General features: G+C 39.6%; 1 protein-coding gene across 1 annotated transcript in view; it reads left to right on the plus strand.

The window, feature by feature from the left end:
* LOC129485833 (uncharacterized protein C9orf85-like) overlaps positions 1-16,235 on the plus strand; it is an 80,233-nt gene that overhangs the window by 332 nt on the left and 63,666 nt on the right. The gene's annotated exons all lie outside the window — the stretch shown is intronic.

Consider the following 16,235-nt stretch of genomic DNA (forward strand, 5'->3'; position numbering starts at 1 on the left):
GAAGATAGAACACTGCTTAGTAGCTGATCCATTCTACATAATTCAGAAGTCCTCATTGGCAGAGAACCCCTGAAATTCTGTAGTGTCTTTTTACTATCCGGTAAGCAATTTGATCCCGATGATGGAATATTAGCCTTGTTAGACATGCCCTTCTGAAGACCTGTGAAGTAGGGAAAGCCGAGCTTTTTGATAGGCAAATTCCAAGATTCAGACAGGTCTACAGGTCTGTTCATCATTAGAATCAGATAATGTGGTTGAAAAATCATTCCACGATTTCTAAGGCTTTGGTATAGTCCCAGTGTTACCCATGGAGGGTCTTGACTACAAGTCGTCCAGGTTCTTGGTATTTTTAACAAAGAATTGGACAAAACCCACAAAGAAAGCAAGGAAAGAACGAAGCAAGGAAAGCAGAGACTGAAATAACTGTACACTCCACAGAGTGGGAGTGGCCTCCAGCCAGTGGCTCAAGAGCCCTGGTTACAGGATTTTCTGGAGTTTAAATATCAGCTAGAGATTTCCCATTGGTTATTTGGTTTACATCCTCTGTAAATTAAGGAGTAGCCTGCAACCAATCAGAGGCTAAAGTTAAGTTACAAAGTTGTACTGCTATGCAAATGAAGACTAGGCCCAGATACTAAGGGCCTAGAAGGTTGGGCAGGGGGTTGCAAAGGGAATAGCCTCTGGTCCTTTTGTTACCTGGGCTTGGAAAGTTGGAGTTTTCCTTTTTTATTTAGTTCTAGGAAGTCAGCATAAATGGGCCTTAGGTTCCCTGCCTCTGGACCGTAGTCTACTGCCCGACTAAGAGTGGGAAAAGGTGATAGTGGTCATTTTGAAATGAAGGTTGGAAAATAGTCTGGTTTGTGACATGATGATGGTTTTGGTTTAAGAGATTCTGCCCTTTCAGTGTGAATGAAATAAAAATAGAATTCTGTAGAAACAATGTTAGGTAGGAGAATAGGGTCTGGAAGCAGGGGACCTAAGGCTGATTCATGCTGACTGGATATCAGAGGTGACTCCATTTTCAACCCCTCTTTTTTTCTGCATGGCAGTTGCTGCGTGGCAGTTGCAACCCTCCTTTCTTTGTGTGGCAGTTGAAAAATGAAAGTACCTCTGATAGGTCCCCTCCCTCAACCAATCAGACTGGTTGAGGGCCTACTTTTCACTCTGATTGGTCTCTTTCTACAACCAATCAGACTGGGCATGGACCAATGGGAACCCTCTAGAGGGTATTTAAGCCCTGGAAAATTTGCTAGCTGATGCTCTTGAACCCCTTGCCTGAGTCTGTTCTCCTTCTGTGGAGTATACTTTCATTTAAAATAAATCTCTGCCTTCCATGCCTTGTTTGTGTGTTCGTCCAATTCTTTATTCAAAACACCAAGAACCTGGACAACTACCCTCAACTGGTAACATATTTTGGTGAGCCAGCCAGAAGGTAAGCCCAAAGTTTGGGATTTGTTTTTTTCTTTTTCCTCTTTCTCTCTCTTCCTTTTCCTTTCCAAGTTGGGAACTTTGATGGACAGTGCCTAAGCATGGAGGCAACTGCAGGTTTCTGGCCAGGGCCACTCTCTCGTGAAACTAAAAGGTCCATGTGGAAGCACTTGACTGCCACCACCTGGTTCAGGTGAGGAACCTGAGTCCTTTTCTTCTTCAGTCTTTCAGTGGCCATTTCCTGGTAGCTCCTTGGTAATTGAAGGCAACTGGGGCCACTCTCTAGTGTTAACTGAAGGCCCAGGAGTGAATGGGGATATCTGCCTTGCCCAGAATGGGGAAGGACTCTTTTCTTTCTTTTCCAGTTATAGTCCCTGATGCCTATGAGTGATGCAATTGGCAGTGGCAGCCTGTCCAGGGAAAATTCACACACGTTTCAGGTGGCTTAAGCCTTCTTTCCTTATGTTAAATTCTTCCCTTCCCCTGCTCGACTGGCTAAGGATAAGTCACAGGGTTTGGGCATATTGTGGTCTGTGTAACTCATGGAGGGGATTCATGAAAGGGAATCTATGTACAATTTAATCTTGTCCAAATTTAGAAAGTTAAAGAATTGCTTTAAGTGGGATAGGAAAAAAAATCCAAAGGTTTGTCTGAAAGTTAATTCTAGAAGTAGAGACCTTCATCCAGGGACAAGAGGGAAAGCTCATAGTGGGTCATCAGTGGTGGTCAGAATCATTCCAAAGTGGTGCTGGCACCCTTCTAAGGTCAGAGACATCTAATGGACTAAGAGGGGTCTCTAGCACTAGAGGATTGACTGCCCCCACTCCCACCAAGGGGCTCAGTTAGGCAAAAGTCTAGCAGTGTGAAAGGAGGAATTAGATGAAGACTGAAGGGGCCTAGAGTCTTCCTCACTGTGCCAGTCCAGGAACATCATAATTACTATTGCAGAGCCCTGGGTAACTAGATGTCACGGGCACCCAAATTCAGGTTTTTTTTTTTCCAACACAGGGGCGAATTACTCTGTCCTTACTGCTTACGCAGTAAAACTTCCCTCCCAGTCCAAGAGTGTTATGGGAATGGAAGGAAAGCCACAAATGAGATTCTTTACTCCTCCCTTGTCAATTTGAGAAACAAATCTTCCAGCAGAAATCTTTAGTAGTTCCAAGCTGCCCTGTCCATCTGTTGGGAAGAGATATTATCATTAAAATAGGGACACTACTACAATTTAAGCATCACCCAGTAAAATTGCTAATAGTCAAAAATACAGACAACATCCCAGACCACATTAATAAACAGGTTAACCTGCTAGCATGGTATGCTGGGAAACCAGGTGTATTAGTCCATTTTCACACTGCTGATAAGGACAAACTCGAGACTGGACAATTTACAAAAGAAAGAAATTTAATGGACTTGCAGTTCCACATAGCTGGGGAGGCCTCCAATCATGGTGGAAGGCAAGGAGGAGCAAGTCACATCCTACGTGGATGGCAGCAGGCAAAGAGAGAGGTTGTGCAGGGAAACTCCCTCTTATAAAACTCTCAGATCTCATGAGACTTGTTCATGATCATGAGAACAGCATGGGAAAGACCTTCCCCTATGATTCAATTACCTCCCACTGGGTGTCTCCTATAACATGTGGGAATTCAAGATGAGATTTGGGTGGAGACACAGCCAAATCGTATCACCAGGGAAAGCTAAAACAGCAGTGCCAGTCAAAATACCAGTTTAAAGACCCCAGCTATTTCCCCAATTGAAAACAATGCCCAATTAAGCTGGAAGCAAGAAAAGGCCTAGCATCCATAGTTGAGATATTGCTTACCCATGGGCACTTAAAAACCTGCAATTCTCCCTGAAACACTCCCATCTTAACCATTCTAAAGCCCTCGAGGGAATACCTGCTAGTACAGGATTTCAGAATAATTTATCACACTGTTATCCCCATTCATCCATTGGTGGTGGATCCATATACCCTCCTGGCTCAGGTGCCAGGGGATGCAAAATGTTTCTCCTAGACCTAAAATATGCTTTCGTCTATTCCTCTGGCCCCAGAATCCCAATACCTTTTTGCCTTTGAATGGGAAAATCCTAATACCAGAAAAAAACAATACACTTGGACAGTTCCCTCAGGGCTTTCAGGATATCCCTGATTTCTTAGCCTGATCTGTAGAGAGGGATCTGAGGGATCTGCAATTGGAGAACAGAAGTATATTCCAGTATGTGGTTGAACTTCTTGTGTGTAGCCCAACCCAGGAGGCTTCTGACCAAAATACTATAAAAACTTTGAATTTCCTGGCTGACAGAGGATGTGAAGTGTCCAAAAAGAAGGCTCAGATTACCCTCCAATGGATCTAATATTTAGGGTATGTCTTAACACCGGGAACCTGGCAAATATCCCCAGAATGAGTGCAAGCCATATGTGGTTCCCCCATTGCCACCAAGGAGCAGCTTTGTTCTTTCTGGGGAATGGCTGGGTTTTGCAGAATATTGGTACCAAATTTGGGACTTGTAGCAAAGCTCATATATGAAGCAACAAGGAGGCCTTAAAATGAGCTAGTGGAATCGAACCCAGAAATGAGAAGCCTTCACCAAGCTAAAATAGGCCCTTACCCAGGCTCCTGCTCTTGGCGTCGCAGACATAACTAAGCCCTTCTCCTTGTATGTTGCTGAGAAGGGAATAGCTGTGGGAGTGCTAGCCTAGAAATTAGGATCAGAACCCAGACCAACTGCCTGCTTTTCAAGGAAGTTGGATGGAGTAGCCTCGAGATGACCAAGTTTCCTGCAGGCAATAGCCACTGCTATGTTTGTGGAGGAAGCCACTAAAATCACCCTGGGCCAACCACTGGAAGTTCTAACCCCCATCAGGTAAAGCCAGTCTTAGAGATAAAAGGATGCATGTGGATGATGGAGGAAAGGTTAAACATATACCAGGCCATGCTGCTAGACAATCCAGATGTAACCCTTAAAACCTGTAACACCTTGAATCCAGCTTCATTGCTACCCACAGGCCCAATAACTGATCATTCCTGTGAGCAGGTCATTGTACACACATATATTAGCAGTCCTGATTTAAAAGATTAGCCTCTCCCAGATTCTGAGGATAACTGGTTCACAGATGGCAGTAGTTTTGTGTCAAATGGGGAGTGCTGAGTTGGATATGCAACAGTAAATCACAACACCATTATTGAAGCCCAGCCACTGCCCCCTGGCACATCAGCACAGAATACTGAAATCATTGTTCTTACCTGAGCACTAATGTTGAGACAAAGGAAAAAGCTTAACATCTATCTATCCAGATTCTAAATATGTGTTCCTTATGTTTCATGCTCATGCTCATGCCATGCTTTCCGTGGTCAAAGTATTAAGATTTAAATAATTGGATACATCTTTCAAGGGTCAAGTCTGTGATACCTGAAGCCTCGGACCTGGAACCTGAAGTTTCCATCAGCCACTACACCTGTGAACCTGTGGAAGACCTGAAGTACCTGTTTAGAAGACAGCCAAAAGATAAGTAAATGCCTACCAACTTTCCTTGGTGTTTTTGTTGCATAGTTACTGTAGGCTGGATAACAGTAGCCATATTTTTATATATTTTTGCAGTTTTTCTTTTTTCAAATGTTTGGAATTACTTCCTTTGTAGCAATTAAGCAGAATGTTTTAATTCCTCCCTATAACAAACATTCCTTATAGTGTAGGTATCCACCCCCTGAAGTTCCCATTAGATCTTTTAACCAAATTCATTTCCTCTCACCTAGAGACCATCGAGCTTTGTATGATCATGCAACAACATTGCCAGCCAGTTCCAAATAAAGATAGCACCCCCAGTGATCAGTAAATTACCCTGCCTCCACTAGATAGAGCAGGGAAAAATTTCAAGGATCAACAATAGGTAGGGATTGTGCCCCAAGTTAGCATGAAGCAGTTACAGAAGAAAGACCATCAGTCCCTCTGCTTCCCATAAAGATTTATGGGAATCACATCTCTCAGGGGGAAAATGAGGCAGGAAAATAGGGTCTGGAGGCGGAAACCTAAGGTTTATTCATGCTGACTGGATATCAGAGGCTACTCCCTTTATGGCCTCTCCTTCTGTGTGGCAGTTGAAAAATGAGACCAATATCCCTGATGAACATCGATGCGAAAATCCTCAATAAAATACTGGCAAATCGAATCCAGCAGCACATCAAAAAGTGTATCCACCACAATCAAGTTAGCTTCATCCCTGGGATGCAAGGCTGGTTCAACATATGCAAATCAATAAATGTAATACATCATATAAACAGAAGCAATGACTAAAACCGCATGATTATCTCAATAGATGCAGAAAAGGCCTTTGACAAAATTCAACAGCCCTTCATGCTAAACACTCTTAATAAACTAGGTATTGATGGAATGTATCTCAAAATAATAAGAGCTATTTATGACAAACCCACAGCCAGTATCATACTGAATGGGCAAAAACTGGAAGCATTCCCTTTGAAAACTGGCACAAGACAAGGATGCTCTCTCTCACCACTCCTATTCAACATAGTGTTGAAAGTTCTGGCCGGGGCAATCAGGTAAGAGAAAGAAAGAAAGGGTATTCAATTAGGAAAAGAGGAAGTCAAATTGTCCCTGTTTGCGGATGACATGATTGTATATTTAGAAAAACCCCATAGTCTCAGCCCAAAATCTCCTTAAGCTGATAAGCAACTTCAGCAAAGTCTCAGGATACAAAATCAATGTACAAAAATCACTAGCATTCCTATATACCAATAATAGACAAACAGAGAACCAAATCATGAGTGAACTCCCATTCACAATTGCTACAAAGAGAATAAAATACCTAGGAATTCAACTTACAAGGGATGTGAAGGACCTCTTCAAGGAGAACTACAAACCACTGCTCAACAAAATAAAAGAGGATACAAAAAAATGGAAGAACATTCCATGCTCACGGATAGGAAGAATCAATGTCATGAAAATGGCCATACTGCCCAAGGTAATTTATAGCTTCAATGCCATTTCCATCAAGCTACCAATGTCTTTCTTCACAGAATTGGAAAAAACTACTCTAAAGTTCATATGGAACCAAAAAAGAGCCTGCATAGCCAAGACAATCCTAAGTCAAAAGAACAAAGCTAAAGGCATCATGCTACCTGACTTCAAATTATACTACAAGGCTACAGTAACCAAAACAGCATGGTACTGGTACCAAAACAGAGATATAGACTAATGGAACAGAACAGAGGCCTTGGAAATCAGACCACACATCTACAACCATCTGATCTTTGACAAACCTGACAAAAACCAGAAATGGGGAAAGGATTCCCTATTTAATAAATGGTGCTGGGAAAACTGGCTAGCCATATGTAGAAAGCTGAAACTGGATCCCTTCCTTACACCATATACAAAAATTAACTCAAGATGGATTAAAGATTTAAATGTAAGACCTAAAACCATAAAAGTCCTGGAAGAAAACCTAGGCAATACCATTCAGGATGTAGGCATGGGCAAAGACTTCATGACTAAAACACCAAAAGCAATGGCAACAAAAGCCAAAATAGACAAATGGGATCTAATTAAACTAAAGAGCTTCTGCACAGCAGAAGAAACTATCATCAGAGTGAACAGGCAACCTACAGAATGGGAGGAAATCTTTGCAATCTACCCATCTGACAAGGGGCTAATATCCAGAATCTACAAATAACTTAAGCAAATTTACAAGAAAAAAAGAAACAACCCCATCAAAAAGTGGGCAAAGGATATGAACAGACACTTCCCAAAAGAAGACATTTATGCAGCCAACAGACACATGAAAAAGTGTTTGTTATCACTGGTCATCAGAGAAATGCAAATCAAAACCACAATGAGATACCATCTCACACCAGTTAGAATGGCCATCATTAAAAAGTCAGGAAACATGCTGGAGAGGATGTGGAGAAATAGGAACACTTTTACACTGTTGGTGGGAGTGTAAATTAGTTCAACCATTGTGAAAGTGAGTGTGGCAATTCCTCAAGGATCTAGAACTAGAAATATCCTCTGACCTAGTGATCCCATTACTGGGTATATACCCAAAGGATTATGAATCATGCTACTATAAAAACACATGCACACATATGTTTATTGTGACTATATTCACAATAGCAAAGACTTGGAACCAACCCAAATGTCCATCAGTGGTAGACTGGAAATGTGGTACATATACACCATGGAATACTATGCAGCCATAAAAAAGGATGAGTTTATGTCCTTTGTAGGGACATGGATGAAGCTGGAAACCATCATTCTCAGCAAACTATCACAATGACAGAAAACCAAACACTGCATGTTCTCACTCATAGGTGGGAATTGAACAGTGAGAACACTTGGACACAGGGCAGGGAATATCACACACCAGGGCTTGTCGGGGGATGAGGGGTTGGGGGAGGGATAGCATTAGGAGAAATACGTATGTAAATGACAAGTTGATGGGTACAGCAAACCAACGTGGCGCATGTATACCTATGTAACAAACCTGCACGTGTGTCCGTGTACCCTAGAACTTAAAGTATAATAAAATAAAATAAAATAAAATAATAGATGAATGGATAAAGGAAAAAAAAAGAAAAATGAAAGTACCTGTGATTGATTGATTGATTCCCTCCCACAAGTAATCAGACTGGTCGTGGGTCTATTCTTTATTCTGGTTGGTCCCCTCCCACAACAAATCAGACTGGTTGTGGGCCAATAGGAAATCTCTAGAAGGTATTTAACCCAAGCAAATTCTGTAACAGATGCACTTGAGCCACTTGCTCATGCACACTCCCACCTTGTGGAGTGTACTTTCATTAAAATTCTCTGCTTTCACTGCCTTGCTTTGATTGTGCGTTTTGTCCAATTCTTTGTTCAAAACATCAAGAACCTGGACAACTACCCTCATCCAGTAACAAGTAGACTAAAACATTGGTAGTTTTCAGGATAGACTTGGCAGTCTTGGCCTTGTGGTGGCAATTATATCCTTGAGTTCTTACACCTGTAATCCCAGCACTTTGGGAGGCCAAGGCTGGCAGATCACGATGTCAGGAGATGGAGACCATCCCGGGTAACGTGGTGAAACCCCGTCTCTACTAAAAATACAAAAAAAAAAATAAAAATTATCCAGGCATGGTGGCACGCACCTGTAGTCCCAGCTACTCGGGACGCTGAGGCAGGAGAATCACTTGAACCTGGGAGGGGGAGGTTGCAGTGAGCCGAGAATGTGGCAGCAAAGAGACCTGTGATGAGGAAACCTGATAGTCCAATATCTAGGAAGCCAAGGAGAATTATACTTTCAAGAAGTAAGGGTGTACAGATAACAATTAAGAGAAAGATAAAGATCCAGGTCTTTGAAATTGCCCAAGAAGAACTTCCTCCACAAACTATTAAAGGAAGTATAACATACATACTACATGTTTTCTTTATCTTTCAGAATATATGGTATTGATAAATGTTTTAGATTTTACTTTCAAGAAATGAAGTAAACACCTTTGGTAATCAAGAAAGATTATTCTGTGATTGGTCAAAGTTATTAGACAAATTTATTATTATTAAAGTTATTAGATATTCATAGACTATATCTGATGATTAGTCCCTATTTCTGTAATATGTTAGTCTAGCTTCTGGATGCCTCTATATGGTACAATCAAACGAATTGTTTATATTTTCACTTATAGAATAACAGAAGATTGTTTATTCTGCCCTTTCATTATTTTAATTTTATAACTACTAGAAGGGCAAGGTATAATTTTATACAGTGATATATAAATATGGATAACTGGGGAAGGGAGGAAGGAGGTAAAAATCACAGCAGAAAAAAGCCTGTGCAATGGGCAGACATCTCTTGAGGTGGCTTGCTGGATACCAACATTTCTCCCTTTCTCAAACATTGGTCTCTTCTACAAGGCAGGGTCTCTGGTGGCCATGTTTGTAATATATCACTCTTTTGACATATGTTTTTGTCATAGTTGGTTCTGCTTGAGCAGGACATTTGATCCAAGTTGTGTTCAACATATGCTTTTTCCTAGAAATTAAAATTTGGGGACAGGAGGAGAGATACAGGTGGGAGGTCGCAGGAACTAAAGTCAAACTAAAGGAAAATCTGTGGCGAGAAGGTCCATGAAGTTCTACTGCTAAGGTCCCTGAAGTTGATCTGGTTCCTCTCCCTTCTGGACTTTTCGTTGGATTCCAGATATAATCTAATGTTCTTTCAATAGATTAGCCTTTTCTTAAATCTAGCTGGAGTTGGTTCTTTTGCTTAAAACCAAAAGTACAACTATTGCAGCCAGTTGGAATGAGGCAAACTGACAATAAATAGTAGATGCTAAGAAAATACCCTCCCAGTTTTTGCAAATAGCTGTCAATAATTTATCATCTAAGATCTTAAAGTATGGTATTTCATAACTTGTTTTCTGTTTGTAACATAAATAATGCTTCCATAATTACTAAAATAACACAAAATAACAACTTCATTAATTATTTTGGTTTAATTCTATAGGTTCTTTAATTCATGTATGTTGTTTTTCATAGGCAGTCTTTCTTTAATCTTAATATTCAGGATCTATAGTCCACCTGCCCTCTATCTTCTTACTGCCATGAAATTGCAGGTCCAGAGAAAGAACCACAATCTACTCTTAATGTGAGATAACCAAAACAGTAACAGGGTAACATGACAGCTGATTTTTTCTCAATGAACCTGTGACCTATGCAACTTTTTAAACCCAGGGTAAGAGTTATATTTACTTCAATAGTGCTACCATTGATGAGTGATTTTATACTGATCATATTATACAGAAAAGTTCTGAAAACATGTGGAAATCCTACTGGAAATGTAAGAGATCACATTGTTCTTAAAAATCAGAGTCATAATCTTAGAATTGAAAGGAAGCATAACGACCATGAGGATAAGCGTCCATTTTTCTAGCTAAGAAAACTGAGGCAAACACAGGCTAGATAATCTTGCTGAGGTCACAGAACCAATTACTCGTTGACTCCCAAACCCATAAATTTCTCATCACATACAAGAAAACGCTCTTTCCTGAGCACTTCTACACTCTGCTGTGTCATATGTGTCTTTCCACTTTCTAGTATGTCCAACCTCTGGTATGTTCTCAATTAGCATTTGGTACCTGGGAAGTCTTCAAGGATTTTATGGTTGAGGAAGGTCTGCACTGGGTCTTTAAGGGTTGGTAAAAATTGAGTAAGTAAAGAAGGCAGAGCACACCAGGCAAAGTGAAAGACTTGAGAGAGGACGTAGGAGTGTGGGGTGTTGCGGGACAGTTAGGAGACCAACCTGATTGGAATGCAAGGAGTATGTTGGAGTGCAGCTAGAAATAGAGAGATAAGCTTCAGCTTATTCCTCAAGTTCACTTCAAATAAAATATTAGTAATATCTTCCTGCTTCCTTCAGATGAATTAAGTAAGCCCTCCTCTATGATCTTATTGCTTTTGGTACATGAATGGAGACAAATCATCATGTTATATTGATATTGTTTGTATTTATTTATGTATGTAGCCTAAGGGCCAGGAGTATGTATTAGACGTCCATGTGTTGACAATAATAAGGTGCAGTCTTCATAATTACTATTTTTTTTACACCTGGCCAACTTATTCACATTTTTACAAGATCCCTGTAGACATTTGCATTTTCAAGTCCTGGATTAGAGAATAAATCCAAATTATTTGGGTACACCTGTAAGCCACTTCATGAACTGACTTTCACAGGCCTATTTCCTCCAGAATAAGAATTTAGTTGGTAAATAAATTAACCAGCTATTTATTGAGGGCTTACCGTATGCAATTAACCTCAAAGTACAGGTACATCAATTATTTCCCATTCGAGCTCTCTATTTTTTTCTGTTGCTAGCTTGTGTTGTTGCTTTTGTGTGTAATTCTTGCACTTCTCTCATCCTATTAATGAGGCTCAGCCCTAGGTCATATCCTCTCTGAAAGCTTTTCCCAATCTCCCTCCACCATGTCCTCATAGTGTTACTGGTGGAAGGTCTTGACTACGAGTCATCCAGATTCTTGACACTTTGAACAAAGAATTGGACAAAATGCACAAACAAAGCAATGAAAGAATGAAGCAACAAAAGCACAGATTTATTGAAATGAAAGTACACACCACAGAGTGGAAGCAGGCTCGAGCAAGTCATTAAGAGCCCTAATTACAGAATTTTCTGGGGCTTAAAGACCCTCTAGAGGCTTCCCATTGATTACTTGGTTATACGCCTTGTAAATGAAGATTTGGCCTATGACTAGTATGATTGGTTGTGGGAGAGGACCAATCAGAGGTACATTCCATTTTTCATCTGTGCACAGTGGAAGTGGGCATGTTGCAAAGGGAGTAGCCTCTGACCCTTTTGTCACTTGGGCGTGGAGAGGTGGGGTTTTCCTTTTGATTCAGTTTTAGGAAGTCAGCATGAATTGGCCTTAGGTTCCCTGCCTCCAGACCCTATTCTCTTGCCTAAATATTTCTTCGGCAAGCCTCTGCTATGGCCTTACTCTCATCAATGCAGTTATCTCTGTATGTCTGCTTTCCTGACCAGAACAGGAAGGCCTTAAGGCTGAGAGAGTGTCTTTTTTGTTTTCTTCTCCACTGGCTGAAAGAAACATTGGCACTTAGTGGTGCTAAACTGAATGATTAAATAAATGAAAATGAGTAAAGTTTTCTTATTAGATCAGTGTGGTCGTTTAATATAAATAAACTTATACACACACATTCTCAGTGAAATTATGTTTTGTAGAAACAATAAATGGAAGCTCACTCCATAAAACAAAAGCGAAACTGCTCTGGTTAAAGAGAAAGAACACCTTTAATTATTTGAGTAATTTGTAAACCAGTGGACTATATAGGTAATTTCTAAGGTCCACTTCAGATCTAACTGTTGAGTTTATGTCTATCAATGGAAATCTGAAGTCAATAACAAAACAAATATTACAGCCTAGTTAGCATTGGTAAGATCCATAAAAGGCACTAGGAAGAGCCAAAATAAAATTTTAATAAAGTTAAACTTCTGAAATTAAATAGACCAATGAATCAAACATTATAGTGTATTTAAGTCTTTGTCTTAAGTAAGTTTGAGATAACTCGTGGCATACGTGTAGATAATGATATATATTCTCTGAGTTCCCGGTGCTAGGGATTTTAACAGCCCAGTTTATAAAAGACTCTTCCAAAAAAGAAAAAAAACACTTCCAAGGAGAAAACAGCCTTGAAAATGCAGCAAGTCTCTAACCCATCAACACCAGGATTCCCGCTTATCTTCTAGAGGAGCTTGAAACCTCTTCAGGGAGGACTTAAAACATCTGGCTTACCCACAAGTCTTTTGTTTGGGTTACTTTTGATGTTTTTCATGTGAAATATGGGGCAATAATAGTTCTTATGAGGTTATTTTGAAAACTAAAAACAATCCTGCTTGTTAAATGCTTAGCAAAGTGACTGCCAAAAAAACCCAATAGCTATTATCATTACCTCCTGAGTCAACTAGGCAGCTCAGCTACTTTAAAAGATGTAAACAATATTAGTAATAATGTATATAGATATTTGTTAAATGAACAAATAGCAGTTCAGAGCAGAGAACTGTGCTGTTGACCTTGTCCATTAATTTTTGACCCATATTTCTGTTTTTTCCTTTGGACTTTTATTTACTTATTTGTTTTTTCCAGTTTTATTTAGATTCAATGTACAAATAAAATTGTATGAATTTAAGGTGTACAACATGATGATTCAATATTTGTATAAGTTGTGAAATGAGTTCCATAATAAATTAACACATTACATTGATTTATTTAATCCTCACAATAATACAATGAGGTGGTACTACTAATATAATTGTATTTCACAGATTTGAGTTGCTGAGAGGTTGATTAGCTTGTCCTTTGGGAAAGTTATTCTGAGAAGTTATCTTGTTTGGCATCGTTAGGACTCAAAACCAGTTCTGTCTGTCTCCAAAACCCATGCTCAGATTCCCACTCCACCTTACATTCTCCTTCACTCTTGGAAGTGGAGCCTGGACCTTTAAAAAGCCACACTTGGCAAGACACTGGTTGAAAAATAAGTCTCTGCTTAGTTCCAGGAAGTCCTGGGTTCTGTACACCATTTGATACACATAGTATCTAGTCCAAATGATTTCAGTTTTTTTCTTTCACTTTGACCATTAGCTAGTTCTAGCATAATTTATGCACCCTAGCTTTGGCCCCTAAAAATATTTCATCTTGGTAAACTGATGTTATCCTGTGCCTATTCTGTCCTCTAGTCTTCTGTTGTTTTTCTGACTTACTCTCTGGTATTAGTTCTGATGTCTCACTTCTTTCATTTTCTATGTTGAAAGACTGGATCAACTGGACAGATTGGAAGGTGTTGATCAGGTGAAGCATGTTTCTGGAGAGGAGACGAGGAATATAGTTTGGTAGAAGAGTGTCCCAGGCAGAAATGTGTAAAGGATATTATATAGAAGTTGCCTAATAATGAGACAGTATTGTTTGAATTGAAATAGACTTGCAGGCATAAAACTGGAATTTTTACATGGTTATAATAATGGCCTTAGTTCTGTGAGGATCCAGATCTTAATACTTATTCAACAAATATTTCTCGAGTGTCTACCATATGTGCCAGTTATTGTTCTAAGACTGCAGGAATTTACTAGTAACAAGATATGAAAGTTCACTGTTCTCATGAGGTCCATATTCTGGTGGACTCTGGTGAAGGCTTATGCAGGAGCAGTTGTAAACATAATAACTAAGTTTTAAGAATTTAGATTCATATTCTTTGCAGAAAATAAAATAGAGTAATATAAGAGTTGCTTAGGTGGGGGAAGTGAAGCAATTATAGATTGGGGTATCAAATCAAGTTTTTCTGAGAATGTGTCATGACTGCTGAAATTTTAGTGTCCACAAGAAAACAACCTCGCAAAAATCTGGTGGCTGAGCTTCCAGGAAAACTGCCTCACAAGAAAAAGGGAAACTTGTTATCAAAAGTGCTCCGTTTTCCATCCTGTAAGAGCTCCGATTCCAGGAAGTAAATGCTAGATGTTTCTCTAATCGCATATGTGATCCATATGTCCCTGAGACATTAGATTTCTAAATTTAATACCCAATTCCTCCTCATTTCAAACCCTGACTTCCTTGTTAAGGAATTCAGGCCCTTGTAGATTTTTCTTTTCCCGAGTATTCTTGGCATCCCTAAAAGGCATATTCAATGCTCTAGGGAATCTGTTCTGGTTATTGTTCCCTGTCACTGTTGCTGGATGAGCTGCTGTCACTGCCTTTGCCTCTGGCTGAGTCACTGCTTGCCTTGACAGCTCTGCACTAGCCTTTGCCCTAACAGAGATTAGTCATGCAGTGTCTCTTGAGTTAAACTCTGACACTATGGATGCAAGCTAGAGAGCTGTCGGTAATGCTACCTACCTCCACTAAGCTGGAGACTCAGTACAAGTCAACTGAAATGGAGAAGCTTCTTTAATTTTTACATGAATCTGAAAGTGTTACAGAGTTTGGTGAGCCAGTTCTTTCAGTTCTGTTCACAATCCTCTTCTCCTCACCATACTACGTGGGTGGCTCAGTTGGCAGAAACTTCTGTAACAACTGTCTAATGGACCTTATTGGCAGCCAACTCTCTGAATCCTTTCCTGTGTCTAGGGAATCCTTGCCCTCTGTATTTTGGTAAGAGGTCAGAGCCCACTTCCCACTATAAAATTGTAAATTGTTAACATACTTGCTTTCTCAGCCTCCTTTGAAACTAATATATAGATATATGCCCTAGGCATTGCTAATCAAATGAACCTGCTTGGTGTCTGAAGTATAGGGTCTAATGTTCAGTGGTAACAGCATCCTCACAAGACTAGTTTTGTGGTTTAGTTTGAAGCTTCGTTTCTGGCTGCATTGTCCCCAAGCTTTCTAGAATTTCTATGAGCTAGTCAATATCTTTAATATCTTCCTTAAATTGGACAGAGCCACTTTTGGCTGCTTGTTACATAAGCATGTGAAGAAAAGGGCCAAGAAAAAGGCTAAGAGAAGGGAAGTACTTATTTCTTGTGCGTGGGGGAAAATATTCTCCTCTTCTCTTCAATTGAATATGAACAAAAAAAGCACAGAGTCCTGATTGCCTTTGGCAGTCATCTTGCAATTGCAAGGGAATCACTTCCGAATGAAGCCAATATGAGGACAGCAGAATGAAGAATGATAAAGCATTTAGATAATATCATTGAGCCTTTGATTGTACTGTACTTAGAGTCTACTCTGCTTTTGAATTTGAAATTACATGAGATAATATGTTTTCTATTGATAAGCAAGCTTAAGTTAGGATTTTCTGCTGTAACTATCTATACTACGATAGATACAATAGATACAAATAATAATGGCTAGCCTTTATTGAGAATTTAAAATTTTGCAGGAACCTTTTATTTATTCGACAAATATCAATTGAGCATCTACATATATTTACTTATTTAACTGTTATAATAATTCTAATATTACAACAATACAGTATAGTCATGTGTCTCATAACAATGTTTTGATCATGATGAACTGCATATCTGATGGTGGTCCCATAACATCATATTGGAGCTGAAAAATTCCTATCACCTAGAGATGTTGTAGCCATTGTAATGTCATAGCACAATACCTTTTCTATATTTAGAGATGTTTATATATACAGACATCATAGTGCTACAATAACCTACAGTATTTAGTACAGTGACCTGCTGTATAGGTTTGTAGCACAGGAGCAATAGGCTGTACCATCTAAACTAGATGTGTAATAAGCCTGGGTGTGGCAGAAGCTCATGTAACAACTCTCTAACGGACCCTATTGG

The sequence above is a fragment of the Symphalangus syndactylus genome, chromosome 7 (assembly GCF_028878055.3).
Source record: "Symphalangus syndactylus isolate Jambi chromosome 7, NHGRI_mSymSyn1-v2.1_pri, whole genome shotgun sequence".
Lineage (NCBI taxonomy): Eukaryota > Metazoa > Chordata > Mammalia > Primates > Hylobatidae > Symphalangus > Symphalangus syndactylus.